Below are 21,869 nucleotides of genomic sequence, written 5' to 3'. Positions count from 1 at the left end.
TTTCCTTTCATTGCAGGACCTTAGACAAATAAAGGGGGAACTAGGTAGGTTTTCTAATGACCCTCATAAATATATTGAGGATAACCCAAGTGTTTGACCTTTCATGGAGAGATGTTATGTTGCTTCTGAACCAAACCTTAACTGCTGCCAAGAAACAGGTGGCCTTACAGGTAGGAGAAAAGTTCAGAGACAAAAAGCATGTCTTCTATAGTCAAGCGAGAAGCAAAGAAAATGAGAAAGATTGGGAGGCCGAGGTGGGCAGATCACAAGTTCAGGAGATCGAGACCATCCTGGCTAACACAGTGAATCCCTGTAAAAATACAAAAAATTAGCTGGGTATGGTGGCAGGCACCTGTATTCCCAGCTACTCGGGAGGCTGAGGCAGGAGAATGGTGTGAACCTGGGAGGCGGAGCTTGCAGTGAGTCAAGATCGCACCACTGCACTCCAACCTGTATGACAGAGTGAGCAAGACTGTCTCAAAAAAACAAAAAAGAAAGAGAAAGAACCAGAATTCTGATATCCAATAGGAAGAGAGGTGGCATCCCTTGAATGCTTGAATTGACACCACAGTGATTCCTTAGATGAGTGGAAAAGAAAACACTTTCAAACGTGCATATTAGAGGGCTTACAGAGACCGGAACCCAACCTCTTAACTACTCTAATCTCTCCATGATAGACAAAAAGCTAGATGAAAATCCTTTAGCCTTTTTGGAAAGGCTGAAAGAAGCTTTAGTAAAACATAGTTCTCATCACTTCTTAGCCTTTTGGCTAAGATCAAGTGTAAAGCATACTTCTCTATCCTGATTCAATTGAGGGTTGGGTAATTTTAAAGGAAAACTTTATTACTCATGCAACACTTGATATCAGAAGAAAGTTACAGAAACAGGCCATAGGACCAGACAGCACCTTAGAAAACTTCCTGAAGGTGGCTACCTCAGTCTATTACAATAGGGACCAGGAGGAGGCCCAGAAAAAGGAGTGAAAACACAAGAAGAGGGTAGAGGCTCTAGTGGCTGCATTTCAGGCCTATAAAATCCAGGTTTCCTGAGGTGTACATGCTAACTGCTACCAGTGTAGCAAGCCAAGACACTTTAAAAAAGACTACCTAGGTAGCAAAAGGAAGCCACCTTGACCCTGTTAAGCCTGTGGTGGGGAACTCTGGAAGGCAGACTCTCCCCAAATATTTAGATCATCAGGTCCACATCCAGTCCCACAAATGGCTCAACAGGACTGACAGGTCCCGGGGCTCAACTCCCCAGCTCCGGCAGCTCAGGCTGTCATTACTACCCAGGAGCTCTGTGTGATTCTGGAGGTTGAAGGGAGGAAGGTAGACTTCCTTCTGGACACCAGAGCTGGTCTCTCTGTTCTCTCCAATCCCTCCTCCCACAGCATGACCATAATGGGCATCTCAGGAAATACTTCAACTCAATACTTTTTTCAACCCCTTAGCTGCAGTTGGGGGCACCTACAGTTTATACATGCCTTTTAAATCATGCCTGAAAGTCCCACTCCCTTACTAGGAAGAGATATTTTAACCCATATGGGAGCCACCATCTTTATGGCTCCAGGACAAACTGTCTGTCTGCCTTTGGTGGAAACCAACATTAATCCAGAAGTGTGGGCAGCTCAGGGAAAAATTGACTGGGGCTATAATCGCTATATGGTCTGCATCCACTTTAAAGATTCTATCTTCTTTGCTAACCAGAAGCATTATCCCTTGAAACCAGAAGCTAGGAAAGGGTTAGAGGCTATTATTAATAACCTAACAACTCATAGCCTCCTCAGGCTTTGTAACAGCCCCTGCAACACCCCAATATTAAGGGTGCAGAAATCCAATGGGGAATGGAGACTAACTCAAGACAATGAAGCTGAAATCCAATCCATGTGGTAGTTTCCAACTCCTATACCCCATTAACTTGAATACCTGAGGGAACTAAATGGTTCACAGTTTTGGAACTGAAGGATGCTTTTTTTCTGCATACCATTGCACCCTGATTCCCAATATGTGTTTGCATCTGAGGAACCCTCCAACCAAACCACCCAGTTAACGTGGACAGTACGACCACCTCAGGGATTCTGAGACAGCCCACACCTGATTGGACAGACCCTGTCAAAAGACCTTTCTGATTTCTCTCAGTCTCAGGTTAAAATTTTACAATATGTAGATGAGATCCTCCTCTGTGCCCCAGGTGAGAAAGCTTCTCAGGAAGGCACTGAGGCTCTTCTTAATTTCCTAGCTAACAGAGAATATAAGGTTTCAAAGTCTAATGCTCAGCTCTGTCAGACTTCAGTAAAGTACCTAGGTCTAGTCTTGTCAGAGGGGACCAGAGTACTAGGTGAGGAGAGGATTAAGCCCATTTCCTCCTTTCCCCTCCCAGAACCCCCAAACAGCTAAAAGGATTCTTGGGAATTACAGATTTCTGCAGGCTATGGATACCTGGGTACTGAAACTGACATTAAATTTCAGAGTCATGCTTTTATCTTTCCATTTGCAAATCTAACTAACAGACAATAATCACTCATTTGCTCTATAAAACTGTTCAGCCTTGCTCCTGGAGACCTAGAAATATGGGTATGCAACTGAATATGGTTTGTTTGTGTCCCCTCCCAAATCTCATTTTGAATTCACATGTGTTGTGGGAAGGACCCAGTGGGAGGTAATTGAATCATGGGGACAGGTCTTTCCTGTGCTGTTCTCATGACAGTGGTCAAGTCTCATGAGATCTGATAGTTTTAAAAATGGGAGTTTCCCTGCATAAGTGCTCTCTGTTTGCCTGCTGCCATCCATGTAAAACGTGACTTGCTACTCTGTTCCTTCCACCATGATTGTGAGGCTTCTCCAGCCAGGTGGAACTGTAAATCCATTAAACTTCTTTCTTTTGTAAATTGCCCAGTATCAGTTACGTCTTTATCAGAAGCATGAAAAGGACTAGTAAAGTATTCCAGCATGTGTGTGTGCATGTGCCTGTGTGGTATTCTTATTGGCGGTTACACTGGGAAAAGCTCTCTGTGAGGCCATGGGACACTCTATAGCTATCAACTGTGTGATTCTCAACTGCTGGTAGCCAACACATGGCTCTCAAGAATGAAGAGTAGCTCAAACCCTCCAAGTAGAAATGCACAGAAACTTTGTTCCTACCCTCTACGAACTTTCATCAAGGAGTTCTCAATCTTTTTCGAATTCTTAGTGTGATATAGCCAGAATTATTTGCTGAAAACACATCAGCCCTGCTTGTACAACTAAACTCTCAGAACCGTGCCCTTTAAGTCCTGCAAGGGCAGGCAGGTATCAGCCATCGCATGAAGGAAACAACCTTTGTATGGTTGGTCATCAACACTCTGAGTCCCAGGGTTAGTACAGGAAATGTTTTTGTTGACAGCATTCAATTTCTTTTCAATAGTAGAAAATCATTTTTGTGTAGGAAAATGAGGTTTCCTATTCCTTTAATCTGCCTACTCCTCTTTGAGGTCTACTTTGGACTCTGACAGTACCTGAGGCCCCAGAGCTCTCTACTCATTATGGATTCTCAATTCTCTAATTGCAAAGCACACTAGTCCTGTGAACCAGTCTTTCAGTGCATTGACAAAGCAGGGGTGATCAATGAATCTTTTTTTCTTGCTATGCCTTTAAGGAATACTAGAAGAAATCTCCTCTCTGGATCACCAACTAGATTGAGGGGTGTGTTTCAGGTGGTTCTGTTACCTGGCTCGATGGAGGCAATTGGGTGATTGTTGATGGGGAACCTTTACCCTAGGGTCCCCTGTTGGCTGATATAGACTCCCCATTCTCATCCTCTCTCCTTTCTTACAGCAGGCTCTAGGGACTAGCTGCTTTTTGCTTTCTCATCACCTAGTCTATAATACTGTTTGTTTTTCCTTAAAGTTGGTTAGGAAATGTGAGGGAATTTCTCCCTTTGCTTTGGTAACAATAGCACTGCTCTTTTACTACAGTAAGGTAAGAGACAATGATCACTTTGCTCTGTGCATTGGGAGCTCTGTATATTGTTCCCGATTCCCCTTTGAGATGCTAATTGAAATATATTTTTAGATTTCTCTAACTTTATTTCTTAGTTCAAACCTCTCCATATTTCTCCCTTTTCTGACACGTTCCTTACTGTATGTGCAACAAGTGGAGCCCTTGTCTCCACTGAGCCAGTGGCCTCTTTGAGGCTATCTGCCCTGCTGGCATCCACCCACTCACTATCTGTGTATGTGTGTATTATTTTGCATTTGTATATGTATTTATATAATTCATTTTAAGGAACTTGCTCCTGAAATTGTGGCCACGGGTCACTTGAAATCTGTAGGGCATTCTAGAAACTCAGGTAAGATTGATGTTGTGGTTTTGAGGTAGAATTCCTTCTATCCTGGGAAACCTCAATTTTTGCTCTAAAGTCCTTGAAATATTTGGATGAAGCCCACCCACATTATTGAGGGTAGTATCCTTTACTTAATGTCAACTGATTGTAGTTGTTAATCACCTTTATGAAATTCACCATGTGAAACTGCCATTGCAAATTTATAACTGAGGCAGTGAAAGAGATCTGGCCTGACTAACTTCATCTAGCTTCTAACCTCCAGCTGTCCTTGCTCATTTCTAGGCATAGGCTGAACCATCTTTGGGAGGAAATTAGTTTATAGTTTAAAACAAAGATGATAACAGCCCTTTCCCAAAACAAACCTCTTTCTTGCTTGGGGACTAGACTGCGTTTGTAGGATTAACAAATTAGCCATATGATTAGAAATTATGATTTAGGAGTCATGCATCTGGAGGCTCCAAGTTTCTGACTCTCCTTAAACTGTTTCTGAGATCAGTGCTTGAGATATTTTGCAGAACCTGCACTTGATGGATCAGCTGGCACCACCCAGACTGATAAACTGGTTCATTTGGTCTTGTGACCTCCACCCAGGAACTGACTCAGCACAAAAAGACAGCTTTTACTCCTTATGTATTCATCTCTGACCTGACCAATCAGCACTGCCAGCTCACTGGCTTCCCCTACCCACCAAGTTGTCCTTAAAAACTCTGAGCCTCAAATGCTTGGGGAGACTGATTTGAGTAACAATAAAACTCCAGTCTCCCACAGCTATAAAAAGAATGAAACCATCTTCTTTGCAGCAACATGGATCCAGCTGGAAACCACTATCCTAAGTGTACTAACACAGAAACAGAAAACCAAATACCCAAAGTTTTCACTTGTAAGTTGGAGCTAAACTTTGGGTACACATGGACATAAACATGAGAATAACAGACACTGGGGAATATCTGAAGAAGGAGAGAGGGAAGGAGGTAGGGCAAGTGTGAAAAAACTATCTGTTGGGTACTATGCTCACTACCTGGGTGACAGATACATGAGTACCTCAAACCTGAATATCATGCAATATACTTTTGTAACAAATATGCACATGTATCCTCTAATTTAAAAAAAAGTTGAAGAAAGAAGAAAATACCTTAATAAAAAGAGCTAGATTGTTGTTTGATTAAATAACTGTGTACTACAAAGCCACCAGATTGACACATAATGTGAATCATCACAACATAGGCCTTGAGAAGAATCATAGAAGGAAGATTGGATCCTTCTTTTTCTGACACCTCCTCCTACCCTGTCTCTCTGAAAACTTTGCTGTATTAATAGTGGAAATCCATTCACTTGGAGTCTTATCTAAGTTTGTAATTTTTCTTGTCATCATCTGTCTCTCCTCTTTAATCTAATTTGTTTCTAGATAAATTGTGCAGATAGAGTTCTCTCTCTTGATTCAGTTGAGAGGTATGCTTATTAGGGATTTTTTTTTTTACTGTGTGGGTGTTGTCAGAATCAAATGGAGTTACTTGTGTCAAAATGTAGCAGAAAAATAAAGCTGGGAGACTGAGAAGTAGGAGTAGGACCCTGGCACATCAATACCTGTGATAACTATCACAAAGACTCTCTGAAGGAGTTTTCAAACTTCAGCTTGCTAGATGAGTCAAAAGGACAGCTAGCCAGATTTACAAGAAAACTTGCTTGACACACTGTCTCCACTAATAAACTGGTGTCAACTCCTGCAGTAAACTCTTGTAAAATATTTTCTTTGTTTCAAAACAAATTATGGAATGCTTTTCTCTTTTGCCTTTGAAGTCTTCCCCTTGCCTTAATTGCTTTGGATATGCTTAAATTCCCTAAAGCCTGTATGTCCCAGATTTGAAAATCACCTGCATGTTTCTGAATAAAACATAATATATTTGGAGACTCTCTCTCTGCTTGATATTTAGGTTCACATATTTGGAGTTTGAAGTGAGGCCAGAAGCAAGATCACTTTTTTGGGGGGATGTGATTTGAATAAGATGACCTTAATAAAAGACTTTACATCTCTCCTGGGATGATAACAGACCTTTTGACTTTTTTGACAAGTCCTTTCTTGTACATGGAAACTTCATTTTTCTTGTGAGTATACTCTGAATTTTCATACAACAGGGTTTTTTTTTTGGTTTGTGTTTTTGCTTTTGAGAAATTACTAGGAATTTAAATGGGAACCTCAAATTGTAAAGGCACATTGGAGCAACCTTCTTTGGGAACCCCAGCCAGTTTAAATTATGGCCCATCCTTATGCACATTTAAAAATGGATAAGCAAATTACATCTAGAAAAATTCAGAGTTTAAATGGCCATTATTTGAACTCTCTAGGAAAACTGTAAATATAAGAATAACATATGGGGCTTTTAAGCTCTCTATCTCATTTTTTCTCTTCATACTCTGAATCTGTTCAGTCTTTGTATTAAGATAAAAATTCACTGCTGCAACTGTGCTTGTTCTAACAAATTGAAACAAAGTCATGGCAAAGCCCGCTTGAAAACTGTTCTTCTTATGGCATTCTAATGAAATATAAACACCAAGGAATTAATTCCTAATCTCATTTGAGACTGAACAAAGGAAATAAAAAGGATAAAAGAGGCTTTTGCTTATGCTACATAAACTACTTTGCCCTAGATTTGTTCCACAACCTCCGTAAGACTACCTATCAAGGACAAACAAAAATTCTTAATGGTATCCTCCACAAGTATTGGTTAAAAGCTTTAAGCATCTGGACAGATGACCTCAACTTGTCTCATTTTGTCAACAATGTAATTTCAATTTCACTGTCTTTTTATGAACTGTTGAATTTATATTACTGTGTTTTACTCTCTCATAACTAATGTTCTAAAATGAAAGTTGTAAGGTCTTTGTGTATGTATGCATGTTTATGTGTTTAGATATATTGTATATTGTGTCTATGTGGAAAAATATGATTGTAATCTATTGTAAGGAATTCTATTCAGATTGGCTTAAATAAGTAAGCACTTCTATAAATTAATACTTAGAACTGTTAAAATATATAGTAATTAACCAAAGTGCCTTTTAAGTTCACATGATTTTAGCAAATCTTTGATGTGTAAGCTGGCTTTAAATTTGTTAGGAAAAAAAGAAAGATATCTTCAGAATTGTTAGCATACCATTACCATTTTTTGCCTGGGTTTGCTAGTCAGTCAGTATTTTATTTACCTCTGAAAAACACTCTAAGGTCATAAACCTCCAAATCCAGATTAAAAGTATTATAATCTTTGTTTATGTAATTTCTTGAAAACTAAGATTAATTTGATACTGTTGGTTTAATGAAAACAGCTTTATCTTCTGGGTTATCAGCAAAATATTCATATATTGAAGGTTCTTCCTTAGGTGAACCTCTCACATTTATAGGCTGTAAAGACAGTTAATAGGAAAATAGCTCACAAGGATGACTAGCTTTGTCTAATATCTCAATTTTCATAAGTAATCTGTCTAATTGTTATAATAAATTAGGCAAATATAAAGGGAATAAATATTTATGAATAAACTTTTCATACAATTTGAGATCTTACTGTTATGTTTAATTAAGCAATAGACATTCATAAAATATCTGGATCATTTCCAAAATATTAAAAAACACTAAACCTAAATTGCTGAATGTTGAGTTTAAATATGTCTACTTTTGGCTTCTTATTACAAAGGAACATAAATATTTGGGTCTATTAATAAATTTATCCTGTTCTATATTGTAGTACTATTTTATGAGAAAACACGTTTCTAAAAATTACAAAATGTATATTAATTAATTGTTGGTATATAACAGAGTTCAAAATTGCTTACTTGCTAGATTTCTCCTAGAAATTAAGGTTGCTAAGAGTTAGGAATTCTAGTCAGTGTGTGTAATTTTCTATACAAAGTGTACAAAAAGAAAATTAAGATGTATTTTAAATGAGAAAAATTATAGTAAATGCATAAAATATGTTCTTTTATTGAGAAAAAATAAATAATTTTGTCTAATTTTGAGAGTTATTTAAAGGTTATTCAAAGGGTAAATATAGAAAAACATAGAAACAATGCAAAAAGGAATCAGTAAGTAGGAGGGGGAGATACAAAGAAAGTTATAAGCATGAGGACACATGTTTTGATAAAGGAACATTAAAAACAAGATAAGAATTTTTTATATTAGAAGAAATGTGAGGTTAAAGTGATAAGGAAGAAAGGATTTTTTTGTTTCAAATATGACTGGTTGTTTAAGAAAGAAGTGTAGGACAAAATGGAAGACTTAAGCAAGCTGTAGAAATTTGGATGAAGTTGTAGAAGGCATAAGGATGTCGTGGAAAATTTGCGAAGAATGAATTTTATAAAAGGAAGTATATGTGTGATCAAGGAAATTGATCCAAATTGGAAGAAAATTGTTTGTAAGTCTTTATAAAGATTGAGCTTAGTTACTTAAAAATCCATTGATACAGAACTTAAATTTTTGTTCCCTATGTTAGAACAAGGGTTTCTTGAAGTATTTATCTGCTTACCATAAAGAATTGCAAAAGTTTCTTATTTTAATTCACAAATGTATTTCTTAAATTTTTCAGCCATCATCTGAACTTTTGTTCAGTTCATCTTCTTTCTGTTTTGCAGTTTCTATTTCTTCCTGAAATCCATATAATTTTCATAATTTCAGATTGGAAACATTGTCTTGTCCATTTAGAATGGTAATTTTATTTCTTGAGGGAGACCTTGCCTCTTGAGGCTTCTCAGATATCTAAACTGCTTCCCATAAGCAAAAGCAATCATTAGCTTTTTTGATTACTTAGAAAGACTGGGCTTTGAAAGAGTTAAGGTTTTTAAATTTCAAACATCCATGTGACTTTCTGTATTGCTTTGGAAAGCTTTTGATTATCACTCTGGTTAAATAAATTGTTGTGGTTTCACAGTGACTTGTGGTTCTTGTTAAATCTAATACTTTCAAATTTGTGACATCTTTGTCAGGCTTCCTCAGCATAAAATTTTAAATTAAGGCTTTTTCTTTTCTTTTTTTTTTTTTAACTTGAACTAATATTGGAATATTTCAGAGGACCTCAGAATTTCTGAAAGTTTTATAAAAGAGAGATACTGAGGTAAATAAGGTTTATTTGAAATGTTGAATTATATGGAAAGCAAAAGATAAGTGATGCTAGTTTTTTTCTTTCAATTACATTTATGGGTATGTTATTAATATGTGCTTTAAAAATTGTATAAATTCATATAAATTTAATATGTCATCAGTCATAATTTTTGTTTTAATGTTAAATCTTCTTTAAAGTTATATTTCTATGACTATGTAATTGATGTGATTATTGTGAAGATTATGTGAAATTTATAAAAGTCTGACATTCTTCTTTTTTTATTTTTTATTTGTATAAATTTAATGGATACAGGTGTAGTTTTGTTACATAAGTATATTGCACAGTGGTGAACTCTGGGCTTTTAGTGTAACCATTGCCCAAATAATATTCATGGTACCCATTAAGTAATTTTGCATCTCACTCCCTTTCCCACCCTCCCACCCTTCGAAGTCTCCAACATCTATTACTCTACACTCTGTACATGCCTACACAATATTTAGCTCTTAATTATAGTGAGAACAAATGGTATTTGACTTTCTGTTTCTGAGTTGTTTCAATTGTTTCACTTAAGAACCTCTGTATTCTTGGCAATATCTGATATTTTTCGGCTTTTTAATAATAGCCATTCTGATTGGTATAAGATGATATCCCATTGTTTTAATTTGCATTTCAGTGATAATTAGTGATGTTGTTTTTGTTTTATATGCTTGTTGGTCATTTGTATGTCTACTTTCGAAAAATGTCTATTCATGTCATTTGCCCATGTTTTAATAGGGTTATTTTGTTTTTTGTTGTTTTTGAGTTGAGTTCCTTACAGATTCTGGATATTAGTCTCTTGTTGGATGCATATTTTGCAAATATTTTCTCCCATCCTGCAGGTTGTCTGTCCACTCTGTTGATTATTTCTTTTGTTATGCATAAGCCTTTTAGTTTAATTAAGTCCCATTTGCCTATTTTTGTTTTCATTTCTGGTGCTTTTGAGGCTTTAGTAAGAAATTCTTTGCCTAGACTAATGGCAAGAAGAGAGAATTTCCTAGGCTTTCCTCTAGTGTTTTCACAGTTTCAGATCTTACTTTAAAGTCTTTAATACATCATGAGTAGATTTTTGTATACGGTGAATAATAGGGGTCCACTTTCATTCTTCTGTATATGGCAATACAATTATCCCAGAACCATTTATTGAAATGGGTATCCTTTCTTCAGTGTATGTTTTTGTTGATTTTTGTCAAAGATCAGTTAGCTATAGATATGAGGCTTTATTTCTGAGTTTTCTATTCTGTTGTATTGTTGGTTTTTATCCTAGTACCATGTTGTTGTTTTTTTTTTTTAATTATACCTTGCAGTATAATTTCAGAGTAGGTAGTGTGACACTTCAAACTTTGTTCTTTTTGCTTAGGATTGCTTTTGCTATTTGGGCTCTTTTTTGTTCCACGTGAATTTTAGAGTTGTTTTTTCTAATTCTGTGAAAAATGACTTTGGTATTTTAATAGGGACTGCATTAAATCTGTAGATTTCTTTGAGCAGTATGGTCATTTTAGCAATATTAATTTTCTAATCCATGAGCATGGTATGTTTTTCCATTTATCTGTGTCATCTACAATTTTTTTCATCAGCGTTTTGCAGTATTCCTTGTAGAGGGTTTTTACCATATTGGTTAAATATATTCCTAGGTAGGCTGGGTGCAGTGGCTCACACCTGTAATCCCAGCACTTTGGGAGGCAGAGGTGGGTGTATCATGAGGTCAAGAGATTGAGACCATCCTGGCCAACGTGGTGAAACCCTGTCTGTACAAAAAACACAAAAATTAGCCAGGCATGGTGGCATGTGCCTGTAGTCCCAGCTACTCGGGAGGCTGAGGCAGGAGAATTGCTTGAACCCGGGAGGCAGAGGTTGCAGTGAGCCAAGATCATGCCACTGCACTCCAGCCTGGTGACATATATATATATATATATATATATATATATATATATATACACACACACACACACACACACACACACACACACACACACATAAATACACACACACATATATATGTACGCTGCACCTATTTGGCAGCTGGCAGTGGCTGTGGTGTGGTCTCCATTTGTGACCCCAGACACAAATACATACATATATATACATATATACATACAAATACATATATATATACACATATATATACATACATATATATTATATATATATATATATTCCTAGGTATTTTATTTTGACCTTCTTTCTGTCTTTTTTTAAAAAAATGTTTTTGATTTAAAGTCTGTTTTCTCTGATGTAAGCATAGCTATTCCTGCTTGCTTTTGGTCCCCGTTTGCATGAAATATCTTTTTCCATCCTCCAGTCTGTAAGTGTCTTTACCAGTAAGGTGAGTTTTTTAAATAAGCAGCATATACTTAGAACATATTTTCTTATCTATTTCACCAGTCTATTTCTTTCAAGTGGAGCATTGAGACCATTTACATACAGGTGAATATTGATATGTGAGGTTTTGTTTCTGTCATAATGTTGTTATCTAGTTGTTTGGTGAATTCTTTTTTTTCTCTGTCTTTGTGTTTCAGTAGAGTCCTACCATGTTGTCATTTGATTACTGTCTCCTACTTTTTTTGGTGTAATTGCTTTATAAGACCTGTGGGTTTTATACTTTCATATATTTTTATGATGGTGAATATTAATCTTTTGTTTCCATGTTTAGAACACTTTTGAGGATTTATTGTAGTGTAAGTCTATGGTAATAAATTTGCCCAGCAATTTTCTTGTCTGAAAAAGATTTTATTTCTGCTGTGTTTGTAAAGGTTATTCTGGCAGGATATAATATTTGTGGTTGTTAGTTTTTTGAAAAAAAACTTTAATGATAGAATTGTAATCTCTTCTGACTTATCAGGTTTCTTCTGAGAAGTCCACTATCAGTTTGATGGGGTATGTACATGCATGCATTTCTCTTGCTGATTTTAGGATTTTTTCCACCATGTTGACTTCAGACAGCCTGATAACTGTCACGTGAGGTCCATCTTGCAATGTATTTTTCCTAATGTTCATTAGGGCTCATTCTGTCTGGATGTCTAAGTCTCTTGCTGAACTAGCAAAATTTTCATCAATGGTTTATTTAAATACGTTTTATAAACTTTTTGCTTTTTTTCCTCTTGGAAATACCAATGATTCATAAGTTTGGTTCTTTATGTAGTCCCATACTTCTCAAAAGCCTTGTTTATTCCTTTTTCTTTATGTTTGTATGACTGGATTTATTCAAAAGACTTATCTTCAAGTTATGAGATTCTCTGTTTCTTTGTCTAGTCTATTGCTGAAGTTTTCAATTGTATTTGTAATTTCTTTGTATTAGGCCACCTTTGCATTGTTACAAGAAATAACTGAGGCTGGGCAATTTATTAAGAAAAAAGGTTTAATTGGTTCACGGTTCTGCAGGCTTTACAGGAAGCATGGTGCATCTACCTCTGGTGAGGGCGTTGGAAACTTTTACACATGGTGGAGGGCAAAGCAGCAGCAGGCATATCATATGGCAAGAGCAGGGGCATGAGGATAAAGGGAGAGGTTCCACCCACTTTAAAACAGCTGTATTTTGTGTGAATTCAGAGCAAGAACTCATTATTACCAAGGAGATGGTGCTAAGCCATTCATGAGAGATCTGCCCACGTGATCCAACTTCCTCCTACCATACGTCACCTCCAACACTGGGAATCACATTTCAACATGACATTTGGAGGAGCCAAAATCAGAACAATATTATCCTGTGGTGGATTTTTCATTTCCAGAAGTTCTGTTTAGGTGTTTTTTTTTTTTTAAAGCTATCCATCTCCTTGGTAAACTGCTCATTTAAATCCTGAATTGATTTTCTGATTTATTTGTATTGATTTTTATATTTCTCTTGTTTCTCATGAGCTTCTTTAAAATCAATATTTTGAATTTGTTATCTGGCATTTTGAATTTTTTAAAAATTAGGATCTATTGTTAGGACATTACTTATTCCTCTGGAGATGTCATAACACCTTGCTTTTTCATACTTCCAGTATTATTACATTGATTTCTTCACATCTGCAGAAACAGTTTGTTCTTATTTTTGACTTTACTTTCAACAGGGCAGATTTTTTTTTTTCACTTTAGGATGTGACTATGATGTATGCTGAGTAGGGTCACTTGGTTTTGCTTCTGGATGCATTTGGTGGTTAAAACTCTGATTTTCTTTGCTATAAAACAGACTTGGTTCAGTGGCTTTCTCAAATGTTGATTGTAGTAGCAGTGTAGTGGGTGGGTAAGTGGGCTCATTACCTCCTGGGTTGCTGGGATGGCATGGCCAATGGTGATAGCAGACATAATAAGAAGCTTGTCTTATTCCTGAGCACTGTGCACTTGTGCCAGGAGATGTTATAATGGGCTGTGCAGGTTGAACTCCAGGTCAATAAGTGGCACTCGCAGGTAAAAGCCAGCTGTGGCTATAGCAGTAGGGTTTATTAATGACCTTGTTAATCGAGGAGAAGTACTTGGGGGTCCCAGGTGGTGAGTTGGGCCCTGGGACACTTAAGGGCCTGGGTCCTATTCTCCATCTTGTAGTGGGTGGTGGAGCTTGATGAAACCAGATCAGGGAAGCCTGCATTCAGGCCCTCCAATAGTGGGTGCAGGCTTCATCCCTGATAGGGGTGGTGAGGGATTCCTCAGGCCCCTGCAAAATGTTTGGATGATGGGTGATAACTGCTGTACTGTCTCAGTGTGAAGAGTGAAGAGTGAGTGGTCCCAGGACCACATCCTTGGCAGGCAGGAGTGGGATCTGCTTCCCTTTGATGTTCCAGTCCCAGCATGTGGGATTTTCAGTTATGTTAGTCACTGCAGTTTGCTTCTAGGCTGCAGTGTAGTCCATGGCCATAGGACATGCCAGGCCAGTGGCTGAACACTGCACCTATTTGGCAGCTGGCAGTGGCTGTGGTGTGGTCTCCATTTATGACCCCAGACACAAAGCCTTAATGTGATACTGTCAGTCACAATTTTGGTTATTATCTTAAAATGTTGTATGTAATAGAAATTACTAAAATTTCCTTGTCAACTGTGAAATTTAATCAGATTTTTACCATAACTATTCTAAACTTTTGTTGCCCACTGTTATCGTTTTGATTTTTTTTCTAAAAGCATTTACAATCAGATTCATGGAAAAGACTCTAACAGGTTCTCTTATAAACAAGTTTCTAATAACTTGAAGGTCAGTGGACTAAGTAAAAATTTCACAGCTCTTAGAAGAAACTGGTAGGTTAATGAAACTGCTAATTAATAATACGCAAAGCAAAAATTATTCACGTGACATTGACTATATGGTGAAGATAATGTTTTTATGACTTTTATTTTAAACATTGTCTTCTTGTACTTAAATATTTTATTTTCCATATTTAAGGAAACTTTGTTAAGCTATCTATAGTTTATAGCAATTTGGTAAAGTATAATTCTGTGAAAAAAATTGGAAGCATTTACTTTTTCTCCCTATTCCTTCCCTTCAAAATTTGGAAACTTTTTGTGAATATTTTTATTTTATGGCAATATAGTTGCTTGCTTAAATTCAATAAGAATTTGCTGTCTTTATAACAGGATACAATTGGAAATATTGGTTATATTATCAAGATTTTGACTAGGATGTCACAGTTAAATTGTTTGTAGGCACTGAGGCAAAATGTGAAGTCTGCTTCAGTTTGGTCTCCTAGCCTCAAGAGGTTTTTGAATTTGGCATTTCTATGTGGCCAGTCACTATTCTTACTGTACCAGTATAAAGGATTAGGTAAAATTTGATAAAAGTAAACTTATTTTACTAAGAAATTAGTCTTACTCTGATTATCTGTGGTAAAAGTTGGGATAACTGTGGAGAAAAAGGTTATATTTCTTAAAAAAAATCCTATAAAACTGGTATTAAATTGTAGCCTTGCATATTATTTTTGAGTCCTTGTTAGCTACCTGTAGCCTGAACCAGATCCTAAATTCTCCCAGTTTCCTCCAATATCTGGCTACACCTCACTAACTAATAAGAGCCACTCTATTCTTGAGGCCCTTGAAGCTAAAACTAAATGAATTTTAAAAACAAATCTTATTCCTGATAACATGGGCCACACAGAAGTTCACCAAACTGCCCAATGCCATAACCACAGACATTCAAACTGCAAACCAGTGTGATAATTTGATGGCATCACACGGAGGGCAGCTTTTGCCAAGGTAGCAGAACAAGACTCCGTATGACAATGAGACTCATCTATTTTAAGGCCAATTTTTTTTTTTTTTACTTGACAGGATAATGGCGTAGTTATAATTGCATTGTTCATAGCTTCTGTGGGTGACTTGATGAAATTGTGGCTCTGTCATGCCAAATCTAGTTCCTTATATGACTTAAGAAATCCTTTAGTCCACCTAGTGGATAACTTTGGCTACACCCCCAGCAATATTTTCTTTAAATTGTCCTAATAGTCCCTTTTTATGACACTCCTTTAATTTAACCCAATTATGAAATAATAAAATTGTTAACCCGGTTTTCTAAAATAAGACAACAGGCTCAATCACCGCCATAGGCCTCGCCTAATTTCCTGTGGCCTTTTAATTTGTTTATTTGGTTACTCTTTGGCTAAGGCTCTTGATTCAGAACCATTGTGTAGACTGGATTTGCTATGCTCTTGGTGTTTTGTATTATTTCCTTAAAATTTTCTACCTGTTGCCTGTTCAACCTCTGCAGAAACAACACTCTTAACAGAGTAAGGCTGGACCAGTGCTTCAAAATGATAACCAATACCCTTGGAACTGATGACGTTGAACTTAACAAGAAATGCCAGGCAGACTTAGCCTGAGAGATATCACTTCAAAACCTCCTTGTTCAAATGCAACTGAAAGGGTTTTGGTACTTACTCAAAATTGCTGGCCATACTCCCTACATGGACAAGGCCAACAATCAGAACAGGTCCATCCCAGCATTGGGAGACAAACCTAATTACAAGGTGCATGAGCAGTGATGCTTTTGAAGAATAATCTTGATCAAAAGGGGAAAATGATAAAGTAGCCAGAATTAAAATGGAGTCATTTGTGTTAAGCTCTAATAAAAATATAGAAATAAAGCCATCAGGCTCAGAAGGTAGGGTCTTTGTGCACACATTCCTGTGATAAGAACTATCACAAAGGCTCCATGAAGGACTTTCATGTACATATGTCTGCAACAAAAACTTCTGCAAAGGACTTTTCAAACTGGGGCTTGCTACATGAGTTACAGGATAGCTGGCTAGGTATACATGGACACTTGCCCAAAACACTGTCTCCACTAATGAACTGGTGTCAAGTCCTGCAACAGCCCCTATAACTAATGTTATCTTTGTTCCAAAACAAACTAAAAGCTTCCTCTTGCCTTAACTTCCTTTGACATGCTTAGGATCCACATAGCCCATATCTTCTAGATTTGCAAATTCCCTGCATATTCCCGAATAAACTCAGTATCTTTGGAGAATCACTTTCTGTTATTTATGTTGAAATCTGATTTTTCCACAAGTACCTGTTTTTAACAAAATTGTGTTGAAGATTTTATTTTATTTTTGTCATTTGCTTTTCTCAAGAGAATATGAATGCTGTGGTTAGGTTTGGCCTTAATAAATTCATAGGAGCAACACAAAGTACTTCTTAATTTGGGACTTAAATAGTTTAATCAAGCAAAAAGGATTGTCAGTAGGGACTCTGAAATATTGTTATCCTGACATTTTGGCATATATTGTTTTTGTTCTCTGCCCTCTGTCCTCACTCTTAGACCAGGAAGGGCTTTTACATGTCACCTGGTCCCATTTCCTGCTGAGAACAGAACTTTTGCTTAGTTCCCTGACAGACACTTGCTTAGGGACTCTCAGATTGACCAAAAACTGAGAGCTCTCAACATCACAACACAACAATTTCATTTATGGAAGTTCTAATTATTTGAGAGAAATGCATTAAATGGAGCAGACACAATGTCATTTTCATCCATTTGTCTGTGTTCTGCCCAATGTAGCACTAATGAAATACTGTATTTCTTCATTAAAGCCCTTAAAAATATGTGAAGATGGTTATTACATTTTAAAGCACTCCTCGTAAACATCTAATCTTTTGTTCTAAAGATTGCCATTTCCTTGAGATACTATTATTCTGTGAATCTTCTGAGATCCTTTTCAGTCTGATTTGACACCTGGTAAATTCTAGTTAATTGCTTTTTTTGAGAAGTGTGGCCCTAACTGTGTTCACTGGTGCTCTGGAATGTGTGATCTTGTTAGTAAGTGGATGAGGGGCCATGGTTGCTAACTCTAATCCAGTCTGGAGATGAGCATGTCTAAGATTGTGCACTTTGACTAAGGAAGGCACTCTCTGTGGCTGTGCAGTTTATGACTTTTGTGAAACACCTCTCAGCCTGGTAGTCCAATAACTGCTAGATCAAACCAGCAGGAAATCATCTCATGCCCCCCACTGCCAGGTCTTTCTATAGGAAATGTCTCTTCTTCTTATTTTGAAGTTGATTGTATGAAACTCAAATCAAGGATTTGGGGATTTTTACCTTTGTCTCAACACTTATGACATAACCCAGATGACCTCAATTTACACTTGTATTCAATTTTGGAAAAATATCTCTTCTATCTGACTTCTCCAGTCCCAGGTCCCCAAGATAGGATCTCCTCACTCAGGTTGGCCTTTTGTACCTTTCTCTTCCAGATTCTAGTGGCGCTTATTGTTAGAATTTTCTGAAAGATGGTAACACAAAATCAGTTTGCACTCACCTTTTCCTAATGTCAGTTTCTCACAAAATTCCTGAGGGTCAGTCAATTAGGAAGTCATCCTGTGAAAGTGGTAAGACACCAGGCAATCCTTGGCATTTCTGGCCACAGAGATAATCTGAAATCAAGGAGAGGGAAGCAAGCCAAGGAGAGAAAAATAAGACTGAGAAGAAATACTCTAGAAGAGTATTCCACTACAGTGATAACTACATTCCTATGAGTTCATAGCGTTATATACATTAGTTATGAATTAAAATATTAAATAAGTGGATTCTCTTTGACTCTGCAACCCTGATGGCCATGGGGAGCACAAAGACAAACAAGAGTGCCCCACTCCACTTCAGAGTGGTTATGAGTGATGCTGGGAGATGAACACAATGTTAGGACAACACTGTCAATATTGGTATGATATGATATGCTGAGCAGTCATGGAGGAAGTGATAAAGCATTCCTGGGCATTTAAGGAAGGGGTGATGAAATTGTGAGTTTCAGCTGTATCTCAATGAGTTGAAAGAAATTTTCCAGATTCACAATTGGGGAAACGTTAGGGAGCAAGAAAGCATTTTTGTACATACACCTCATTTGACTCCCATAAACGTTAGTCTTGGGTAAGGAGAGAACAGGTACTATTCTTCCTCAATTGATAAGTAACTGAGGTTTAGAGAACTTGAAAGACTCTCACTAATTCATGGTTAGTACAAGACAGAGTCAGGCCTGGTCACAGAAATTGGGGCACCAAATCCAGACCTTCTTCCTGGATGTATGTATGAGACTTGCACTGAGGAATGTCTGACAGTGTTTCTAAAAGATTAGAGTGATTTTGCTGATACACATTTTTTTTCATAGTTGGGTTGCTCTTGGCTTCTCCCTTGGAATTCAGGCAAATTAGGAAGAGGGGAATGGTGATATGATGATTGACAATTCAGGACCATTTATTCCACAAGTGCAGAGCTGACAAGTAAGCCCCTGCTATGTGCCAGACACTGTTTAGAATGATAAATTGGACAAGACCAACTACCTGACTTTCTGGAGCTCACAGTCCCTCAGAGAGAGGTAATAATAGAGAAAATTACAATGCCATGTGGTGAACACGATAATGGAACAAACACATGCACACACAAACCCACATGTGTACATTAAGCTCACCCAGCCATGGGTTCAGGGGGAGCTTCCTAGTAGGTAGTCTCTATGCACAGATCCAAAGAACAAGTAGAAATTATGCAGGTAAAGATGGGTGGATGCTTGAGTCATATGGTAGCATGTGGGAAGGTGTGGGGATGCTCTGTGTGTGAAAGGACCTGCAGGATTTCAGGAGGACTGTAGTGAGGATCGGGGAATGGGAAGACACTGGGCTGGAGCTGCAGCAGGGTGCAGACTCCCAAGGGCATGGAAGTCATATAGAGGATTTGGAGGAATCTTCATCCACTTGTGGAAGTGTTTACAGTAGGGAAATGCACTAGCGAGATTTATGTTTTAGAAAGATTAGAGGTTACAGAGAGGAGATGAGGGGCAGGACTAGAGGCAGGCCAACAAATTGGGAGGCAAAAGAGAGCAGTGAGCTGACTTGGGAACAGGCGGTAGTGACGCAGTGTGGTGCACAGATTAGAAGAATGGAAAGAATGAACTGGACTTTGTGAAACATCAGATACGGAGGGAAGGGAAATAAAAATGAGGCAGGCTTTGAGTTTAGTCTACTGAGTGGATTATGGAGGTGTGGAAGCCTTGATGAGGAGTAGATCCTATACTTTCACTTCTGAGGCTAGGAGGTATCTTCTAGTACTTTGGCAGAGCAAAGCAATAGGGTTTTATTTATTTATTTATTTATTTATTTATTTATTTATTTATTTATTTGAGTCAGCGTCTCGCTCTGTCACCCAGGCTGGAGTGCAGTGGCACGATCTTGGCTCACTGCAACCTCTGCCTCCCTGATTCAAGCGATTGTCCTGCCTCAGCCTCCTGAGTAGCTGGGACTACAGGCACATGCCACCATGCCTGGCCCTAGTTTTTTGTATTTTTTAATAGAGATGGGTTTTCACCACGTCAGCCAGGATTGTCTCAATCTCCTGACCTTGTGATCCGCCCGCTTCGGCCTCCGAAAGTGCTGGAATTACAGGCATGAGCCACTGTGCCCTGTGCAACAGGGTTTTATTTTTAAAAAGCCTTTCTCTCCACTCCAACTGTCCATGCACTCTGATTTGTAGCAACCCAGATTCAATTTTGAAAAACTTGACAAAGTCATTGTCATGAAATAGGACGAGAGGATAAAGAATATTAGATAACATGGAAGTCTACAGACTTCAAATTTATATAATCTTTGATTTTAAGGACTCCGAGTCTAAGAAACTTAGCATATATGTTATTTTGAAAGATGGCTTCAGTTATATTATTTATATTATCCATGTAAGAGAATCTTGAAAAGCCAGCTCTTTTTACTTTGCAGTTTTCTTTCCAGATGGATGGTGGCATTAGATGTGCCGGAAGGTTGAGTTTTTAACATTTCTGGTAAGGACATTTCAAGAGCTATATCCAAATCTAGGAAAATAGTATATATTTTTCACTTTTTCTTGTCATGTCTGGGAAATCCTTGTATTTATATCTGTGCCTTAATCTAAAGAGTAATTTTATTATTATTATTTTTTTGGTTTTGTATTCTATTTGAGACAATACCTGTCTATCCACAAGGACATGTAAAGCATCCCTTCCTTTTTAGCTTTTTAGTAAATCTTTCCTTAATTCATCTCATTCTCTGGGCTGTCACACTTCAAGGAGAGCTCCGTAGCTCTTTTAATTAATCCTGAAAATGTCCAGAATATATACCCTCCTTGTCCTTCTTTCTGCAATCTCTTCTCAGAAATCACCCCTATCCTTGAATGAGAGCTCAACATGAATTTCTGGCCCTTCTGCTGATTCAAACACAGGAAGTAGGAAAAAAGAGAAGGGTGTTCTCCATCAGTTTATTGGGAAAGTAAAAATCAATAAATAGAATGAATAGCTTATTGAAGATATGAAGACCGCCAGCCAGAACATGAGAAGGCTCTGGGGACCCCATCTAGGGTTTGACTTCCTAACCCATGACCAAGTTGACCTTGAAAATAAAATAGGCTAGTTCTGGCTACCATGGAAGTCCCCATTCATGACACTGCACATTACTTTGGTATCTTGAAGTTAAAGCCTTTTCAGTTTTGTTGCATGTCACCCACCAGGTTTTTCTTTATGGGGAAGTAATATTTCAGTGTAAGAAATGTTACTGTCTGAAGAAATAGCTCTTTTGAATTTATCTACATCACCATCCTTTTGAATCACGTCTAACATTTCTTGCATCCACGTTGTACCTTTCGGGTACATTAGAAATAATTGTAGTCAACTGGACTTTCATATTGTTATAGAATATTTTGAAGAACAGCAGCAACATGAGAACACATTGCAATTAGATTAACGTTGTGGAGGCCAAAAGGAAAATTCTGTTTATTACACATTTCCTTAGGTACTAAGTGGTCCCAAAATTATTTCCTGTAGTAGAATTTGGAATACTTGTTCCAACTTTTATTATGAGAAATATGAAACACAAAGAAAACTTGGAAATATAAGAAAGAACACTTGAAAAATTAAAATTTTTAAAAGCATTTTGTTTGATTGGCTTCTCTTTCATCTATCTATGTATCTATCTATCTATCATCTATCTTATCTAATCTATCACAGTAGATGGTAGATTATA

General features: G+C 37.4%; 1 long non-coding RNA gene across 1 annotated transcript in view; it reads right to left on the bottom strand.

Annotated features, from left to right (window-relative positions):
• The window catches only part of LOC129030540 (uncharacterized), a 29,466-nt gene extending 9,448 nt beyond the window's left edge, over positions 1-20,018 (bottom strand). Inside the window, exon 1 of the long non-coding RNA XR_008500696.1 lies at positions 18,158-20,018. This is a non-coding gene — a long non-coding RNA (uncharacterized LOC129030540). The remainder of the gene's footprint in view (positions 1-18,157) is intronic.
• Positions 20,019-21,869: the final 1,851 nt, after the last annotated feature.

This window comes from Pongo pygmaeus, chromosome 12 (assembly GCF_028885625.2).
Source record: "Pongo pygmaeus isolate AG05252 chromosome 12, NHGRI_mPonPyg2-v2.0_pri, whole genome shotgun sequence".
NCBI classification, from domain to species: Eukaryota; Metazoa; Chordata; class Mammalia; order Primates; family Hominidae; genus Pongo; species Pongo pygmaeus.
Note: the sequence above shows the minus strand (reverse complement) of the source record. Positions and strands in the feature narration are given on the sequence as shown.